Raw genomic sequence first — 17,611 nt, forward strand, 5'->3', positions numbered from 1 at the left:
AAAGTTGTAGTGGGTATCATCTCTATAGTATCACAAGATCTATAACTTGCAAACCTTTTCCAGTACCAGTCAGTGTCATTAAAAGTCTGCAAATCTGCCTCAGATTGTGAGCTCAGTTTCATAGCCTTGAATACGTTTGTCTTTCCAAGGTCAGGGAGAGTAATTGTGGATTTGGTGATTCTGTTTCCTCTGAGCTTGTTGACTATAGTCTTTTCCAGATCTGTTCTAGGAGTGTATTTCATTTGCAAGTTCAAGGGGAATTTGAACAATTGTAACAAAAACTAAAATTGTTGAGAACTTGCTGAAAATACAGGATGTGGAAGTTCTCAAGTGGATAATCCCTAGCAGAAATCATGTTAGTATTAAAAAAGAGTGGAGGAAGAGGCCTTAGATTAGCATAAAATAAAACCTCCAGCATCCTGGTTTAATATGAGGACAGTAGAATTAGCCAGAGTTCATGCTGGCATGTACTAAAGGTAATGGACCTGAGCTCAAGGCATCTATAGTGTGCACCGCAGAGATGAGAAAAACTAACCTAAGCCTATTGGGAGTCTCTTGCAGCAATGTGAAGTGTTCACACCATAATTACCAGAGAATTTGCAGGAAATATATTATTGTAAATACAGTAGGGATATGAATGGGATCTCTGCATTTCTGAAATGGAAAGTGACCCTCCTAACGCATCACCTGGAGCAATAGTAAATGATAGGAATTCCAGAGGAATCAGCTCAAGACCAGTGTACCTGCAGTAATAAGTCAGTTAGCTAGAAAGTAACTCTGCCTGAAGCCTTTCCACCCCTGTATCACAATTCCCATGATTTCTTTATCTGGCAAGACAGTGGAGAACATGTGATTCTCTAGATTGACTTTGCTGGGAGTTTCTGACTCTAGGAAGAAAGCGGTTACCTTGTTTCCCAAACTGAGTTCACCACTCAGACAATTATTTATTGCTGCCTTTGACCTGTGCTGCAGACAGTAAGCATATCCATAGTGAAAAATTACATAGACAGGCTTCAGTCTACATGATTCCACACATTTCAATCACTTGGCTGCAATAAAATATGGCAAAAATATTAAAAGCTGGAATTGGTGGGAATTCTCCATGGTCTGGAGTGGGTCCAAAATTTCATAACAGCTAATCAAAACTCTATGAAAAAAAACTTCAGTTTTTTAAAATGGTTGAAGTGTGCATATGTAGAAATCATGGGGAAGGAGTTCATGATCTGCTTTGTATGTATCTATGGTGTGAGTTTTTAACCTGTGTGAAGGTAAGAAAAGGTTTTTGAAAGTCATTCAGGGAAATTAGTTCTGTTTGTTTGTTGCAGTTTGTTCTCTGAAATAATGTGCTATAAAGAGCCTCAAAATGTTTTCTGTATGTCTGAAATGAAGAACAATAATTCAAAACACATATCACTAGTCCAGATATTATCAATGGTGTTGGGTCATTTTTTTTACGTTCTTGGTGTATTTATCAGCTGAATAAAAGCATAATAAATTTTATCCAAAATATCAGCTCAGCATCTCATTAGTATTTCAAATGCCATTCAGGTAGAAAACAGTTCTACTTCATAGTATGTTTGTTCAGACTACACACACTGTACTCTCAAACATAGACTACTTTAAGTGTATATTTTGTCTTTCTGTTTCATATGCCCAGATGGTAATCTCTTTGCTTTGGGGTGAATTCATGAAATGGAGCATCTGGAGTTTAGTGTTTCGATTTGCTTCACTGGCTCTGATTATATAACAGAATATTTGCTACTAGAGCTCTTATACTGAAAGTAATGTTGCCAAAGGGTAAGGAAAGTATAAATGTGTTGGTGCTCTTTTCCAGAATAAAATTCTGCTAAGATAACTACAAACCTTAAAGGCAAGAGCTCAGTTTCCCAATTTGAAGTTGAATGTCATGTATTTTATAAACACAGTCTTTTAAAATGAATCAGGTCTGGACTTGAATCATCCATCAAGTTACAAGTGCAAGGTCAAACAACATTTTGCTTTAGTATAAGAACATTCATATAAAGTTGATTTAGTTATAGTGACAGCTCTATATTCTCCTTTATATTGCTAAAAGGTATCAATTACATTACAGCTAGATTACAGCTATAAAATGAAGTACCTATTATGTATGCATGCTGCAGAGTTGCCTTATTTTATAACTTTTCTAATTCAGGCACTTGTTTATGTATATGACTATGAATAAGGAGAAATTCTGGGTGCGGAAGAGAAAGAGGAAGTTTCAGTGGCAACTTAAATGTGTTTCAGAGTGAGCCAATTTCATTAACTCATTTTTCTTTTTTCTCTGTTAGAGCATGATTTCTAAGCTATGTCCCTAATTCTGTTTTGCATTGAATGGCAATTTTGAATAATTATCAATGTAGCTTTGGCAAGTCTTTGGTTCGTTAAAGGCTGTGTGTCTCCCCAATATCCATGACAAAAAGATTCCATTTCTCAGAAGAACAGTTGACATAAGAAGAAGGTTGACATAATAATTTCAGCTATTGTAACCGCTTAATCCTAAATGCCTCTGAAGGTTTAAACAAAATTAAATCAAGACTGTTTCCCAGAACACTCATCCACCATCAAATGTTTGAAGTGTTTCAAACTGTAAGTGAACCTACCTGAGCTGCACACTGTTGTCACAAATTATCTGAAGTGAGTTAGTGACGTGGTTTATTGCAAGAAATATTCACAACGTTTGTCTGTCATTAGGCAATTTTTAATAACTGTAATTCTGCTGATGTGTAACACACCAAAGAGTATTTCACCCACAGTGCAAGGAGGCAGGATGGGATGTGGTAGGTGATAGATTTGCATAGAAAGCATATTTTAATACTACTTACCTTTATGTTTGTAATGGCACAGATTAAATAAAAACCTACAGTTCATACATGCAGATACTCAAAGCATAAACAACACTTCCTTGTCGTTTTCCAAGCGATTGTGTTGTATTTATGGAGGAATCCTGTTGGTGGCAAAGAGAACAAACACTGAAAGGAGACAGGTGATCATAATTTCATGAGGTGACACTTTGACTTTTATCTTGGATTGCAGCATTTTTGCTCTCATTTCTTGGTAATTTTAATACTGCATTCTGTTTGCAACATTTGCACAAAGAGTGACCGATTTTTGTGACTTACTGAAAAATGTGTAAATTTTTGAGAGTCGTGGGAAATATGTGTTTTGAAGAACTGGTTGTACAAAGACCATAAGCTTCTTCACATCATGTTTGTCTATAGTAGTTCTTAAACATTAAGCTTAGTCAGCATTTGTTCTAATTTGAAAGTTATACAGTAATGAAAAACTAAGAGAATGACAGAATTTAAATCTCTGATTGCAGATTGCCTCACTATCCATTCTTTTGACTTTCAACAAAAGCATCTCAAGGCCAGATTGGATGGGGCATTAGGAAACCTGGCTAGTTGGGGGTGTCCGTGCCCATGTCAGGAATTTGAAACTAGATAACCTTTATAGTGTCCCTTCCAACCCAAACCGTTCTATGATCAATGAATTTTTATAGGCTTTGTGGAAAGGAAATGAGAAACCTGATACTGATTAGTTTTCAAAAACCTCATATATAATGATTAAAATAGAATTGTAGTAAGTAAAGATCATATAACTCTTCAGGACGTCTAAAAAGGGAAATTTGAAAATTTGGGGTTTTTTTTGCTTCCTCATTTTTCTAACCTGAAAATACTGCCTGATCTCAGTTTTGATCACTTGTGATGACTGAAATAAAATGAAAAGATATGTATTTTATGTCATTTCTAGCAGATGCTTATCCAAGTTTCATGACAGCAGTACTAGAGGTTCCAGAACTGCCACAGACATTGCATTTCAGGTTAATCTCTTTTCTACAACTCCATACTTTCAGTTTCATCAACTTTAACATCTTTCTTTTTTTAATATTTCCAGATTGTATTCCGTATTGTGCAGAATCTGAAATACTAAAATGCAGTTACATGTCTAGAGAGCATAGTATGCCCTGTAGCTCTGAATAGGAAGTAGTGGACATTTCATCGCAGTGCCTACCATCCACTGTGTCGCTCTGGAACTCAGCTGGGCAGAGTGGAATGAAGTCAGGAGAAGGATTAGGTACCTCTGTGTTGCAGTGGTCTGGCACTACTTAGCAACACTGCTAAAAGCAGTGAAGTTTTGCAAAGTTTTGCTACATACCTCTAAAGCTGATGTGTGTAGATGGGTATTTTTTTAATTATTTCCTTCAATATCAAGCCTCTGATATGCTTTCAGGGGAAGTGTGATGTCTGCATCAAGGTTTACTTTTCGTTAGCTAATTCATTTATATTTTTAAAAATCTGGCTCTTGAGCTTAATACATACTGCAAGCAATCTAACACATCTGTTAAAAAAAAAATTGCCTGCCTTAGGCTTATATGGAAATTTTTATTTGTTCAATTCATTAATGCTTGACAAGAAACATCCATTTCAAGATAATGTTTTGAACTATGACAAGATGTACAAAACAAACTACTTCTCTCCCCAGTGCATCTTTGGTAACATGTCTTTGGAAATTGGTGATTTAATATGAGGAAAAACATGACCACTAACCTTACAAAATTCTATTGTCTAAAGAATTTCAGTATTTTTATGCTTGAAACACTATCATAGATTGTATATAAAACTAATTATAGTTTCAAGATATAGATTTAGAGGATCTTCATTATTATTAATAGAATTCTGAAACCTTTTTAAAATCTGAAGTATTTATTGTTTGACAGTAAATCAGGTAGCTTTTTATTGTACTGCATCTCAACATTTTATCTTTGTGGCTTTTAATGTTTTCAGTATTTTAGAATATGTAGGTCATATAACTTATTTTCATGATGCTCATGTTTACTGTATGCTTTAAGGGCAAAACTATCTTAATTCATTTCACATGTCTAGCATGTGGCTCAAATCCAGCTGAAATCTCTGCATTATCTTCAGGCTGTCCCTGTGTTGTATGTTTTGGTGACTCCTATGATAATGCCATGCTCTCAGCATCATTTTTGTGACAGTTGTCCTCTTCCTTAAAGCAGTATCTTGACTGAGATTGAATTTATGCTGTTGCAATAGACAATTTTAGATGAAGTATTCCAGAGTTGCCAGTGAAAGGTTCCTGCAGGTGTTTTTTTTCCTTCAAAAATTTGACAATGAGCAGCATCTCACGAGCCAGTTCTGTGTTTCCTGTGCAAAATCCACAAATTAAATGCATCTTTTTGTTTTCTTTGTACTTTTGTTCTGATGGATATTGTAGAGTTCCCACTGGTTCCTGTAGTGGCCACTGTCTGTGCCACTAAGGATTTTGTAGAAAATTATGGTAGCCACTGTCCTGTCATTTGTCTCTCAGTATTCTACTTTTCTTTTTCCTCTCTGCATTCAATTCATAGTAATTTTAATCATTCAGGTTTGCTTTGTCATCTACTAATCTAATGTCTTCCCAGAGCTGATTTCTAAGACTCCCGTATTTTACTTCTGAGGGGTAGTGATGATGTCAGAACACACTACTTTAATGTAAATGGCTTTATTTTTTCTTTTCAATGTGCATCACTTTACATACAGTGATACTGAATTTCCTCTATCATTTCCACACCTGTTAGTAAGCTTCTGTGGTTCTCTGGCTCACCTTGGTACCACTTAAAGAGCAGCTAGGGTCCTAGGGCAGCTTGATGTAAGACAACACTAGTGATATCCTGCTGCTGGGGAAATGGAATAGTTCTTCTGTGTCTCACCTTTTAGGCAATCACTTATTCATTGTGCAAGAAATACTTAGTTTCTCTAGTGGCCTTTTGTGATGGACCTTGTTGAATTCCCATTAGGATACAATGTGATGACACCTCTCTAGTCCTCTACTACCACTTGGGTTTTGCCCTCAGAAATAATGAAGTAATGAGATGGAAATGTTATGATTTGGAAGGTTGAGTCTTGAGCTTATCCAGTGGAGAAGATTTTGATTTTGATACTATGTTGTACTGCTGCATTCTGTGGAGGACAGAAATACGATTTAAATATCTTTTGCAGTTAGTTAAAATCTAAAGCACAGTTCAGAGTTAGTCTTAGTGTAAAAGAACTGTAATTTCTATTAAAAATAGAATAGGATGGTAAGAATGTTTAGAGTAACTGTGTTTTGACATTTACGAATTCATCTAGATAAGCTATTTTCAATCTAGTTAGGGAGCAGGAATAAAGAAAGTAAGATAGTTGTTAAATAAACCATCTAGAAGGGAATTCTGCCTGCTAATAGATCTTGTCATTCTCATGCATTCTTATGCATTCTTATACAATATTATTTTTTCCTATTGGCTTTTTCTTCCTGCTGTCTCATATCACTAGTTATTTCCATTTTTATTTTTTTTTCAAAAATAGTTTGACCTCTTTATTAGCAGCCAATAGCATTTGACTTTCAGAGTATTTCATTCAGTCTCTTTCTCTGGTAGGTACAAAGATAAGAGCTGTAAAATCAGATTTAGGTATGAATGTGTGAGTTTCCATCAAGAAGAAAATACTTAAGTTTCTCAAAGTCTGGGGAGGTGTTCAAATTTCAGCAAAATGTTGTAGAATTGAAGTTTTTATTCCATGACAATTGTAAAAAAAAAAAAAAAAGAAATCTGAGGTAAACTTTCTGCCCGTATTTCTGAATTAAACAGTGGGGTGGGATTGGGGTTTTAGAGTGGGATGTTTTGTTTGTTTTTTTTTGTCACGCTGACAGCTCATACAGAACAACAGACAGCTATGCAAGCTGCATAAAGGGACCCCAGAAGCCCAAGAAGTGGATTTGTAGAGAATTTAGTTAATCGCTTCACTCCCTCAAAATAATATTTTTGAGGGGTGAATATTTTCAGCTAGTTCCCATTGTGAACTCTGTATTACAAAAAATAAATTAATAGTATATAAAGTTTTTATTTTCACAAAAATTGTATGCTAGGGAGATAATGAAGAACTGATGCAAATCTCATGCCAAAATTACTGCTTTGGTTTATGAGCAATCCAACAACTTCTCTAGGGAAGCAGCATTGCTTAGTGGAGACAGTCCTGCTGGGAGACCTAGCAGCCCTTTGCTGCCTTCCAAGACTCCTTCTGGAAGTTGCATACATTCCTTATATTACAGATTCCCCATACAGATTTACTGTCGATCTCTTTAACTTGTCCATGAACAAGCATGCAGTATAACATTATGTCATAGTATATAATATGTATTACATATTATATGTACTGCATAACAAGGTACATGAACGAGAATTTGTTAAAACATTATATTCCACCACGAAACCTGCATTTACTTACAATATCTGATCTTTCCAATAACTGCAGCATTATGTTTATATACTATCCTAAGAATATTTTTAATTAAGTTTTCTTTTTATATGCAGATTTTCAGTTTTCAGAATAATCTCCATCAGATCATAATGTGCTATATGTAAAGGTGTAGAGTCTTCTCTTTCCAGAATTGTGAAAGTCTTGGAAAAGTAATTTCTGTATGAAAGGAAGCCAAAGACTTTTGTTCATTTCCTTTTTCTTTCTGAAAAGCTATGTGGGACAAGTAGATCAAAACAGTTCATGGCAGTTTTTTCAGATTAATTTTGAAATAGCACAGTTATTACTAGTGTTTTTTAGCGTTTAGTTCTCAGTTATTGTATAACCTATAGGGTTTTTTTTACTCTATCAGGTGTTACTCTGGTTTTGACCAGCATACAAATCAAAAATCCTCTTAACTCCTTCTTAACAACAGCCTTCACTGTGGAAGACAATTTTTGTTATGTCACATTGAGATAAATGGACAGTTCATATTTAATTCAATGTGGCAAGAGGATACAGTTCTAAAAACCTCCTTTCTTACTCTAGAGTTGGGGACATGGGTAGAGAAAGGGCGCCAATTCTATCACCTGCAGAGATAAGTAGTTAATCATGTTGTTGAAAAGATTTATTTTTAATTTGACTTGATTCTGGGTTTAATGTTTGTTAGTTTTACCTTCAGATCCTTTGGTAAATGGCTTTCTAAGCTACTCTAGGCAACACAATTGCCTGCTCCCCTTGAATGCCAGTAAGCACACTCTAATATTTAGTATTATAACCTTAGCAAAGACATTTATGTATGACAATCCTTTTTGTTCCTTTTAGGATAGGAGCTAAATATGATGCTAAATCTTCTCAAGGAATTTCACTAAAAAAAACAACATTTCAAAAAGCTCAGTACAGCCAACAAGTCTAAGTATATTTACCTTTTCTTGTTTTCTAGTAAATAACCAGTGGAGCTGGACAACTTGGCAGCAAACTCTTTGTCTTTCCTGCTTCTATCTGTGGAGCCTGGTTTGCAAGGTAAAGGTTCCATTTTAATTAACTGTAATTTTATGCTATTATTGTTTACAATGAATAAATATAATACTTGTGGATTTTAAAGAAAATACCCTCCTTAGTGTTTCATCTACACTTTTAGCAATGAATTGTATTAGAATGCTCTTACAGTTTAAAATAAATGCAATGACTTGCATTCCTTAACAAGCACACTTTTCTCTCAGGAAGAAAAGGATGCCCAGATCTAGGTAATTTGTGAGTTTCTGCTCCTATATTTCCATCAATCTGAGTGAAAGTACAGTTAAGCTGAACATGAAGATTTAAGTCTGAATGTGAATGCATTTGTTATAGCAAGATGTATTCTCTGTGTTCTGTATTTATTGGTGATTTTGTGTTAATTGATGAGCTTATTGGAAGGGATATATAAGGTGCTTCTTGAGAGGTACCTGGCTATGTATGACAGTCTTTATTACTGTACAGTTTTTAAAATAAGAAGTTCTTATTCCTGCTCTTAAACATAGTTCTTAAGAGCAATATTGGAAAGGTAGTGATGTTAAATATTTGGAAAATTTAGTTTTTTTAGAGTTTAAAAATATCCCAGGGAAACCAGCTTGTTGTGATAATTGATGTAGTCATCACTGAAGACTCCTGTTTCTGCCAAGAAAAATATGTCCCTGAATACTTTCTTCAGTTTCAGTTAAGGGTGTAGGCTTAATATTACTCTTTCCTTTGAGACTTTGTTCCACCCCTGGATTTTATGTTTGAAGTTCTCTGCATGAAAGAACATTTCTGTCTGAATCGTCCTGCAGTTGAAACTAGCTCTTTTACATACAGAGAAAATTAAAAAAATAAAATAAAATTTCAAAAGCTTTTTTATTACATATTTCAAAGCTATGCAAAAGCTGCACCAAATTCATGGTTTTAAATGGAGTACTGAGCAGAAGAATTACCCCCTCTTGACAGAAGTGCCACTATGAGCAGAATGTTCCAGGTGGAAAACTAGCCCTTTTGAAAAATAAAACCAGCAGCTTCCCCGGCACCTAAACTGGGGGAGTAAATATTCTCCTCTTCAGCATTTATTTAACAAGCTAAACCCAAAGGCTGTGCATTTTAATGTGTTGTATTTCTTTAGAAGAGAGAGAAAAACAGATGAATCAGCCTTTGCTGTGAGTGAAACCCTGCTTTGAGATGTGGGTGCTGGTTGTAAAAAGAAAAGGAGGAGCATTTCCTTCTAGACACCTTCTGAGGATGGAAGTCATTTGTAAATACTGAAAAAGGCTGGCCATTTTACCAGCTCCCTTTCACCTGCTAGGAACAAGATAAAAATTCCAGTTGTGAGAAAGAGTCAGAACGCAATGATTTTCCATGAAGATGGTTAGGCATTGAACAGTCGAACTGGACAGGAAAGTGTGGGTAGTGTTACATTTCAGAAGGGTTCTGGTGCAGCTCCCCAGACATCATGTTATGTTACATAGGCCTCATCTGTCTTGAGTCTGCAAATCCAGCAGAAGTGGAGAAGGCACTAGCAATCAGCATCTGATGGCTAAAGCCATAATTTAATATGAGCTTACACAAAATTTTCATGATTACGTTGCATTGTGTCTAATGAAAATTTAAGCATGTACTTAAATTCCAGAATTGGGATGTTTTTAGCTCAATGGCAGCTAAAGAAGTGACAGTGAAAACAATGAGTAAAATTTCCAAAACATTTATAATTGACACAGCAGCAGACACAAGCTCGTCTTTTTCCATCATGTATGATAACTTGGTATCTTTTGCGATATTACAGTCACCAAAAAAACTAATACAATATTTTAATATACGTTTGACAACGAGCATTTTTTTTTTCTGAAAAACTAGTATTACAGCTTCTTATCCACAGTAACCCATTCTGAATTACTGAGGTTCTTGTGGTGGTTGGTGTAGTTAAATCTGAAGGTGCCATTGGATGTAGTGAGTTATGTGTACATTTTTGGCAATGACATTTCAATAGCAAAACATCAATATTCAATTTGGAGTTAACAATAAGTCACTGCCAGTGAGAACAGACTAATACGTCTTTATGGTGATCATCCTGTGCTGTGTAATGAGATGTTTTTAATCATCTAAAAGGATAGGTTCAGAGTTACAATTTGATTATTCTGTTTTTAAACAGGTTTGGAGAATTATTGTGAAGTAAATTCTCTTTCATTCTGTCTTTTGTCTTTTTCTTTCTGAAGAGATTTATTACCACCTTTTAAACTTGTTTTCCTAGAATTCATGTTGTGATTTTGGAATGCATATTACATCACATTTGTGGATTTGTATGAGCTGATGCTGTGGAATTTTTGTCTGTACTTTTGATTGATAGTAGGGTACCAACAAAAACCATCCCAAGACCCTGAGGAGTTTTCAGGTATCACAAGAATATTTATTTCTTTACTAATCTGGATACTACTAATGCTAATGTAGGGCACCAAGGCATTATGAGCATAATGGCCATTTCTGTTTCAGAAATTAAAAGAAAAGGAAATGGGAGGGATATTTCAACTGTCACCACATATGTGCATACATGCTGTGCTTAGAGTACCTGCAGTCAGCAGCCTGTATTCATTCAAATGAGTACAAGTGATATGAAGATTTTCCACAGTGTGACATTGGCTGTTGCTGGTGGTGTGTTCGTGTAGCCAGATTAGCTCAGTTTCCTTGCCCATGTAGACAACAGTACTTCAAGAACTGTTTTTTACTAATGCACCTACCCACTGCTTCAGTCTACTGGTTTGTCTGACTTAAATTTCCCAATAAAGCTCAGAAATGAGTTTTGGAGAAGGGACAATAGGCATCCACACTCCAATATAATGAATAGACATTTAAAACTGATGCACCCCAAACAAGACCTTTATTTGGAGAGATGGGTGGTTCAATCAGTTAAGGCACTCCAGTTTCCTCCCTGCCCTCCCCCAAGCATCTAGTGGTGTTTATATTTAAAGGGGACTAGAATTACCATTTGGAAATTAAAAACTTAACATCAGTAGTCTTTCATTTTAAAAAATAAGAATGACAATCAGAGCTGAACAAATTCTTAGAGAGCAGTATGCTGAAAAAAAAAATAAAATGGAAAAATTCAAAAATGAAAAAGGGATTTCTTTATGTGTGGAAATCGCACTAAGTTTTGTTACACAGCTGATCTGCAGCCACTTCATGTGTTTTGCAGAAGATAAATATACATTAAGAAGAAGAAAATCAGTTGTTTCCTTTTAGTAACAATGGCAATATGCTTTTATTTTCCATCACAAGCAATGCACCATTTTAGTTTGTGTGTCTTCTTTGAAATAATAGATTCAGTCCTTCCTTGACTTTCCTTCATGCCTTGCTCACAGCCCTACTGTGCCTCTTTAAATCTTTCTGGTTTGCATTTTCAGCATAGCAGCCCTATCTTTGGTATGAAATTTTATAATGAAAGCTCACCATACTAAAATATGGTGCTGTATTTCCTTAATCAGAAGGTATATGAGTAGGAAAAAAAGGAATAACTTTGTATACTATTACTGTAAATACAGTTGAGATGCAGTAGTAATAAAAGGTAAAAGGAGACTCTGTCAGGATAATGTATGTAACTATGCAAAACTGAACCAAGTGGGATGGTTTATTTTGATGCTGGAAGAATAATTTCCATGCCAAAAAGTGTTTTTCAGTTCATGATTGGAAAAAAAGGAACATTAAAAAAATCTGTTATATAACAGCTGCTTGCTGAGCTACATATTTTTAAAAAATATATAGATTATATATTTTTAACACCTTGATTTCTTTTACATAATCTCTGTTTTGAATACAACTGCAATTTCTGGTGTATTTTGTCAGTACCACTAGAAAATATGTGGAAGCATTTGACATGAATGTAAAGACCCATTCTCAAACAAATTTCAGAGCTTATTCCATACTTGTTTACTGCCTCACTGTGAATAAAATCGTCCTCAGACTAGAAGATCATTCAGGCTCACTATATCTTTAAGTTTAATCATACAAGGCATTGAGTTCTGGCTTATTTTACTCTTGTGCACAGAACTTTCTGCCAGCCACAGGTGTCGATGCAGGTGAGATCCGAGATCTGCAAATACAAGAACTACATGATGTTGAAAAGCCACAGTCAAGTACTGGATGATGAGGAGCCCTGCCAGCTCCCTGGGGGAGCCCTGTCTCAATTCATTAGAAAGTTTTTGAGTGTGTAAGGAAGAACGGGTCAACCAGCTGTATGAATGAGAACAACTGTAGGTTGATAGAACTTTAAAATAATTTAATTTGACATGTCTTGAGAAAGCACTCAAGTGGAGAGGCCATGTGGCACAGTCTGTGCACTGTCCTGGAATATGGAAAAGGAGCCATGGGTACCCCAAAGGTAGAAAGAGGTATTTTTTCTGCAAACAGTTCTTCCAAAGTGCTTTCTGTCACTGTAAATATTATTAACAATGTCAGAAGAGGAAATTCTGCAGTCATCATATTCATAAAGACAAAAGCATGAAGGATGAGGAGTGAATATGGAATAATAAATATATCTGTAGGCAGAGAAGCAGTATGCTGCTTTCTTTATGTATAAATATCAGGCTAAGAAAAAGACTGTTCTTCCAAAATTCCCAGAGGGTTATCAAGATTTCACCAAGCTTACTCTTAAATTCTTTAATTTGCTCAGTTAGAGCCTCTCTGCTGAGTCTGGTGTTCTGACTGAAGCATACTAATGCCACTCTGAAGGCTGTCACTTGAACTCTCTTATTGCAGTCAGCATACAGAATAAATATGCAAAATTCATTGTTTTCCCACACATAACTGTTTCTGCTTTTGTAAATGTGAGCATAGATATGGACTCTATCTGGAATAATTCTTTTCCCAAATCTGGCTGCCTATTGGGGAATATTATTTGGAAAAGAAATGGAAAAAATCAGAGCAGTTTTAATCAGAATATTTAAAGTAGCTGCTAGTCACCTTCATTGACTACAACAAAAGGAGAGCTCTCTTGTACCATTTATTCAAACATATTCACTGTAAAAATATTCATATAAATTAAGCAGAAAGCAGCCACTGTTTCAGTTTTGTGATTTCTTCTCAGACAAGAAGATCAGTGCCTCAGTCAGACATAAAGGTTGATTAAGAAGATGGGGGAAATGGAGAAAAGAGAATAAACCAAGAACTGTATGACTTTTAGTTTTATTTTTTGGATTTGTTTTAGTATGGAGTAGAACCCTAAACTTTTGGAGAGCTAACTTTGGCCTCTTCAAAAACCTAGTTAAATGAATCCCATAGGATACGGCTCTGGAAGAGAAGGGTATCCAAGAGAGCTGGTCAATATTTAAGTATTTCCTTCCAAGTTCAAGACCTATGATGAAGAGATCAGGCAAAGGGGTCAGGAGACCTGCATGGATGGGGAGGGAGATTCTAATAAATCTCAAAGGCAAGAAAGAAATTTATGGGTTGTGGAAAAAAGGGACAGGCCAAGTGGGAGCACTACAGGAACATCAGCAGTGTATGCAGGGATGTGACAAGGAAGATGATCTCGAGGCCCTTTCCAACCGTAACGATTTTATGATTCTGTGATTTTGTGATTAGAGGAACAGTGATGCTTTTCAAAATCAAAGACCAAGCACTATGGGACAAAGGAGGCTATTTCTGCAATCTTAATGCATATATAAAAACATGCCTCTCCTAATGCCCCTATGCCCCTGCTTTTGATCAACCTCAAATTTATGCCATTTTGCATGGTAATTAAAGCTAAAAATAATAAATAAAATAATGATATCACTGACTAAATCACAAGAAATTACGATAGCCTTTAGGCCTGTTTTGGAAATTGTACACACTCTGTAGTGAAGCTCAATGGCAAAATATTTTAAAACATCTTTGTTGGAAAAGGTGGAAATTTCTGTATTTATTCATTTTGATATTTTCAAAGTAAAAGTGTTTTGGTTTTTTTGTTTTTTTTTTTTTTCTCCTTTAACATAAAAAAATACCAGACGTTGAAATCTTGGAGAAGCTTGTTCCATGCACTAGCAGCATTTAAAGCAGTGGACTTTCACATGGTATCCAGGAGCCAAAAATACATTTATTTTAATTTCACTTGTGAAATATTAGGCTTGCCTACATTGTGTTAGCAAATCGGTAATTATTTAAGAAGTGTTATGAAGAGAGAGATAAAAAAATATGCTCTTACTTAAAAATGGATATTTACAATATTCATAGAATGCTAGCAGCTACTTAAATCTCAAAAAAAAAAGAAAACAACAAAAAAAAGAAAGAAAAAAATCCATCACAAGCTGAAAAATCCTTGTTCATCTTTATGCAAGAATAATTGGATGGACTGAAGGAAAGTGAGGACCCACACTTTAGGAGTCTGTAAGTACTGTATGCCTGTATGTTTCTTTGCAAATAACAGAACAGTTTTGATCTGTTGATGGTATGTTTTCAGTAGTTGTGGTGCTTGCACTGAATGTTTGGGATTTTTTGAATGATAAATAAAGTCAAGTCAGATGACTTGACCTGTCACCAGCAGCGTACCTGGGTAGTACTAACATTATTGCAAATATCTGAGCCAGTAAAGTTACTGGTATGGTTAGTATTTCTGAAATCATGATTAGCTTATGCACTGCCCAATTGTTGGTTTCATACTTTTCAAAACAGGTAAATAGACTAAGCATAACATGATTTTTATTCTTCTTTTCCTTTGCCCACTTGTGTTTGGAAACTGCTCTCACTTTTGTGGAAGATTTTTTATTAATAATGGGCTTTTATAATTTTGTCTCAAAATGACACAATTCATAGAGTCATAGAATCACAGAATCAGGGAATGGTTTGGGTTAGATGGGACCTTTCACCCGCTGCCACAGGCAGGGACAGCTTCCACTAGACCAGGTTTCTCTAAGCTCCATCCAACGTAACCTGGAACACCGCCAGGGATTGGGCAGCCACAGCTTCTCTGGGCATCCTGTGCCAGTGCCTCACAACCCTCACAGTAAAGAATTTCTACTTTATATCTAATCTAAATGTGTATCTCATCTATACCTTATATCTAATCTAAATCTACCTCTTTCAATTTAAAGCCATTCCCCCTTACACTGTTACAGCATGCCCTTGTAAAAAGTCTCTCTCCAGATTGCCTGTGAGCCCCCTTTCATACTGAACTGCTGCTAGAAGGTATCCCTGAAGCTTTCTATTCTCCAGTCTTAACAGCCCCAGCTTTCTCAGCTTGTCTTTATAGGAAAGATGCTTCAGCCCTGTGGTCATCTTTGTGGCTCTCCTCTAAACTCTCTTCAAGCAGGTCCTTGTATGGGATCACATCCAGATTTATCTGCCTAGCTACTTGTGTGTTTTATTTGCAGAGTATCTTCTTAATTTTACTTTTCTTTTCATCTTTTTTTCATAAGCCACCCCTTAACATCACGTAGCTTTTCATAATTAGACAATAGTTCTGGGCAGCAGGGCTGTTTGTTATAAAACTAGAAATATGGCATTTTTTGTTGTTTTACTCAGAATTTTTCAAGGAATGTGTGATGTCTGAAACAGCAATTGGACAAGTAACATATGCTATGATCTTGCATGGATGTAATGCAAGAGTAATGCTATGCAGAATGGCAAAAAAGAATCCAAACAACCCCAGAAGGTGAGTGAAATTGCACTTCTGATGCTTGGATAATACTGGGAAAAAAAGTTTTATCACAGCTGTGTGGAGGAGCCAAAGAAGAACATTTAAGCTGCATAGCACCCCAAAAGGTGAAAATACTGTCAGTGAGGGTGAAAGTGACCAGGATTTTGAAAGTGAAGGTAAAAGACAGAAAATAGGAAGAAATAAGGAATGAAGTTGTAATATTGAAGTGCCAGTGGGGTTCCAGTAAGAGTCGGTTTTGGCAAAACTGACTAAGATAACAGATAATTATCCTTAAAAGAAGAGAAGAATAAATCTGGCAGGAGAAAACTTCTAAATTTGAGTGGAAACCATTCTAATTAATGCATCCGATGCATTTGAATTAAGATTCTCATCCTGAGTACTCAAAATTCCTTCACATTTTTTTGGACTGTACATCTGTGGAGGCTATTCCGTACTCTGGGCATGAGGAGTTTGCACTTTGTAAGTTGCAAATTATATAATCAGATAATATTCCAGCTTTATTTAACCATATTATAGAGCTTCTCAGCTCTGTTGAGCGTGTTAATTACAGGAATTCATTTTACCACAATGGTATTCAATGTGCAGAAATAGAATAAAACAGTTACTGTTGCTGTAGTCAGCAAAATGTATGTTTTGTGGATAGCAGCAGGTAAATGGATAATGGTTAGCAGACTGCATCCTGTGGAGAATGACACATTTTCTGGGTCACTAGTCAGCTCACTCAGTTCAAGTACAGTAGTAACTGAATGTTAGGAGGTTTATGGTGAGAGTGGATCGGGAATACTAGTTCACTGAATAAAAAGGACAGACTTCTTTCCCCTAAACACAGGGTTTGGTAGTCAGGAAAGCTTTATTCATCTCTTATGAACTGAACAGATTCTGGGATGTTCATCTGCTGTTGGAATTCCAGCATAAGTTCATCTTTCTTTCGGCGAGCTGCAGTCAGTGTGTTCGTCAGGCGAAGGGATGCTCTGAGGGCTGTCACCTTCTGTCTTTCATTTCTTTCCCTTCAGTTACATAAATAATAGTAATTTCATCCCTGTCACTCCAAGATTGTGCAAACTTGTGGACATAACTGGAATTTCTTCTAGAGTCACGGAGGGCAACGCTGGGCACTGCAGGCTCTAAGGCATCTGTCTTTTCCGTATTCAGCTATGAATGGGTCTCCTTAATTTCAAAGAAGCTGTAGTCCAAGTTGAAGTCTGCTGAAGGACTCTGACATAGGGCTGCTTCTGCCCTACTGAGGTCTGGCTGGAGGTGGAGATGTGGGAGGTTGGTGCTGTATCTGTGTGGAAGGTTGTATCTGTGTGCAAACAAGTGCCAGCCAAATGTGAGTGCCGTTTCCAAAAATAACTGCCCATAGAGACTGGTGTGAGCTTTGCCATAAGGCCTGAAGAGAAGAATCACCCTAGTCAAAGTTCCATTTCATCTATCACAGGAAGGGTTTTTCCTTTTCAATGAGATGAGTGTTTCATTTTCAAAATGCTGCTCTTACTCTGGAGGTTGCTGCATAAAGAAAAAGTCTGGGTATTTCAAAGGGAAACACATGTACACAGTTATGCTGCCATTACTGTATATTCTGTCTTTCATACAGTTTAGTGTCCTAATTCAGGTACAGTACCAGGCTTGCCTTATGCAGTCTTCTAGTAGTATATTTCAGGTTAAAATGCTGGGGTGTTTTATCTTCACT

At 36.1% G+C, this 17,611-nt stretch overlaps 1 long non-coding RNA gene across 1 annotated transcript in view; it reads left to right on the top strand.

The window, feature by feature from the left end:
- Positions 1-8,302, top strand: part of LOC130607696 (uncharacterized) — a 182,053-nt gene extending 173,751 nt beyond the window's left edge. The window contains exon 3 of the long non-coding RNA XR_008974307.1: positions 8,236-8,302. This is a non-coding gene — a long non-coding RNA (uncharacterized LOC130607696). The remainder of the gene's footprint in view (positions 1-8,235) is intronic.
- The last annotated feature ends 9,309 nt before the right edge of the window (positions 8,303-17,611 follow it).

The sequence above is a fragment of the Pezoporus wallicus genome, unplaced genomic scaffold (genome assembly GCF_028554395.1).
Source record: "Pezoporus wallicus isolate ANWC-B61680 ecotype Strahan unplaced genomic scaffold, APGP_CSIRO_Pwel_v1 contig_2770, whole genome shotgun sequence".
Lineage (NCBI taxonomy): Eukaryota > Metazoa > Chordata > Aves > Psittaciformes > Psittacidae > Pezoporus > Pezoporus wallicus.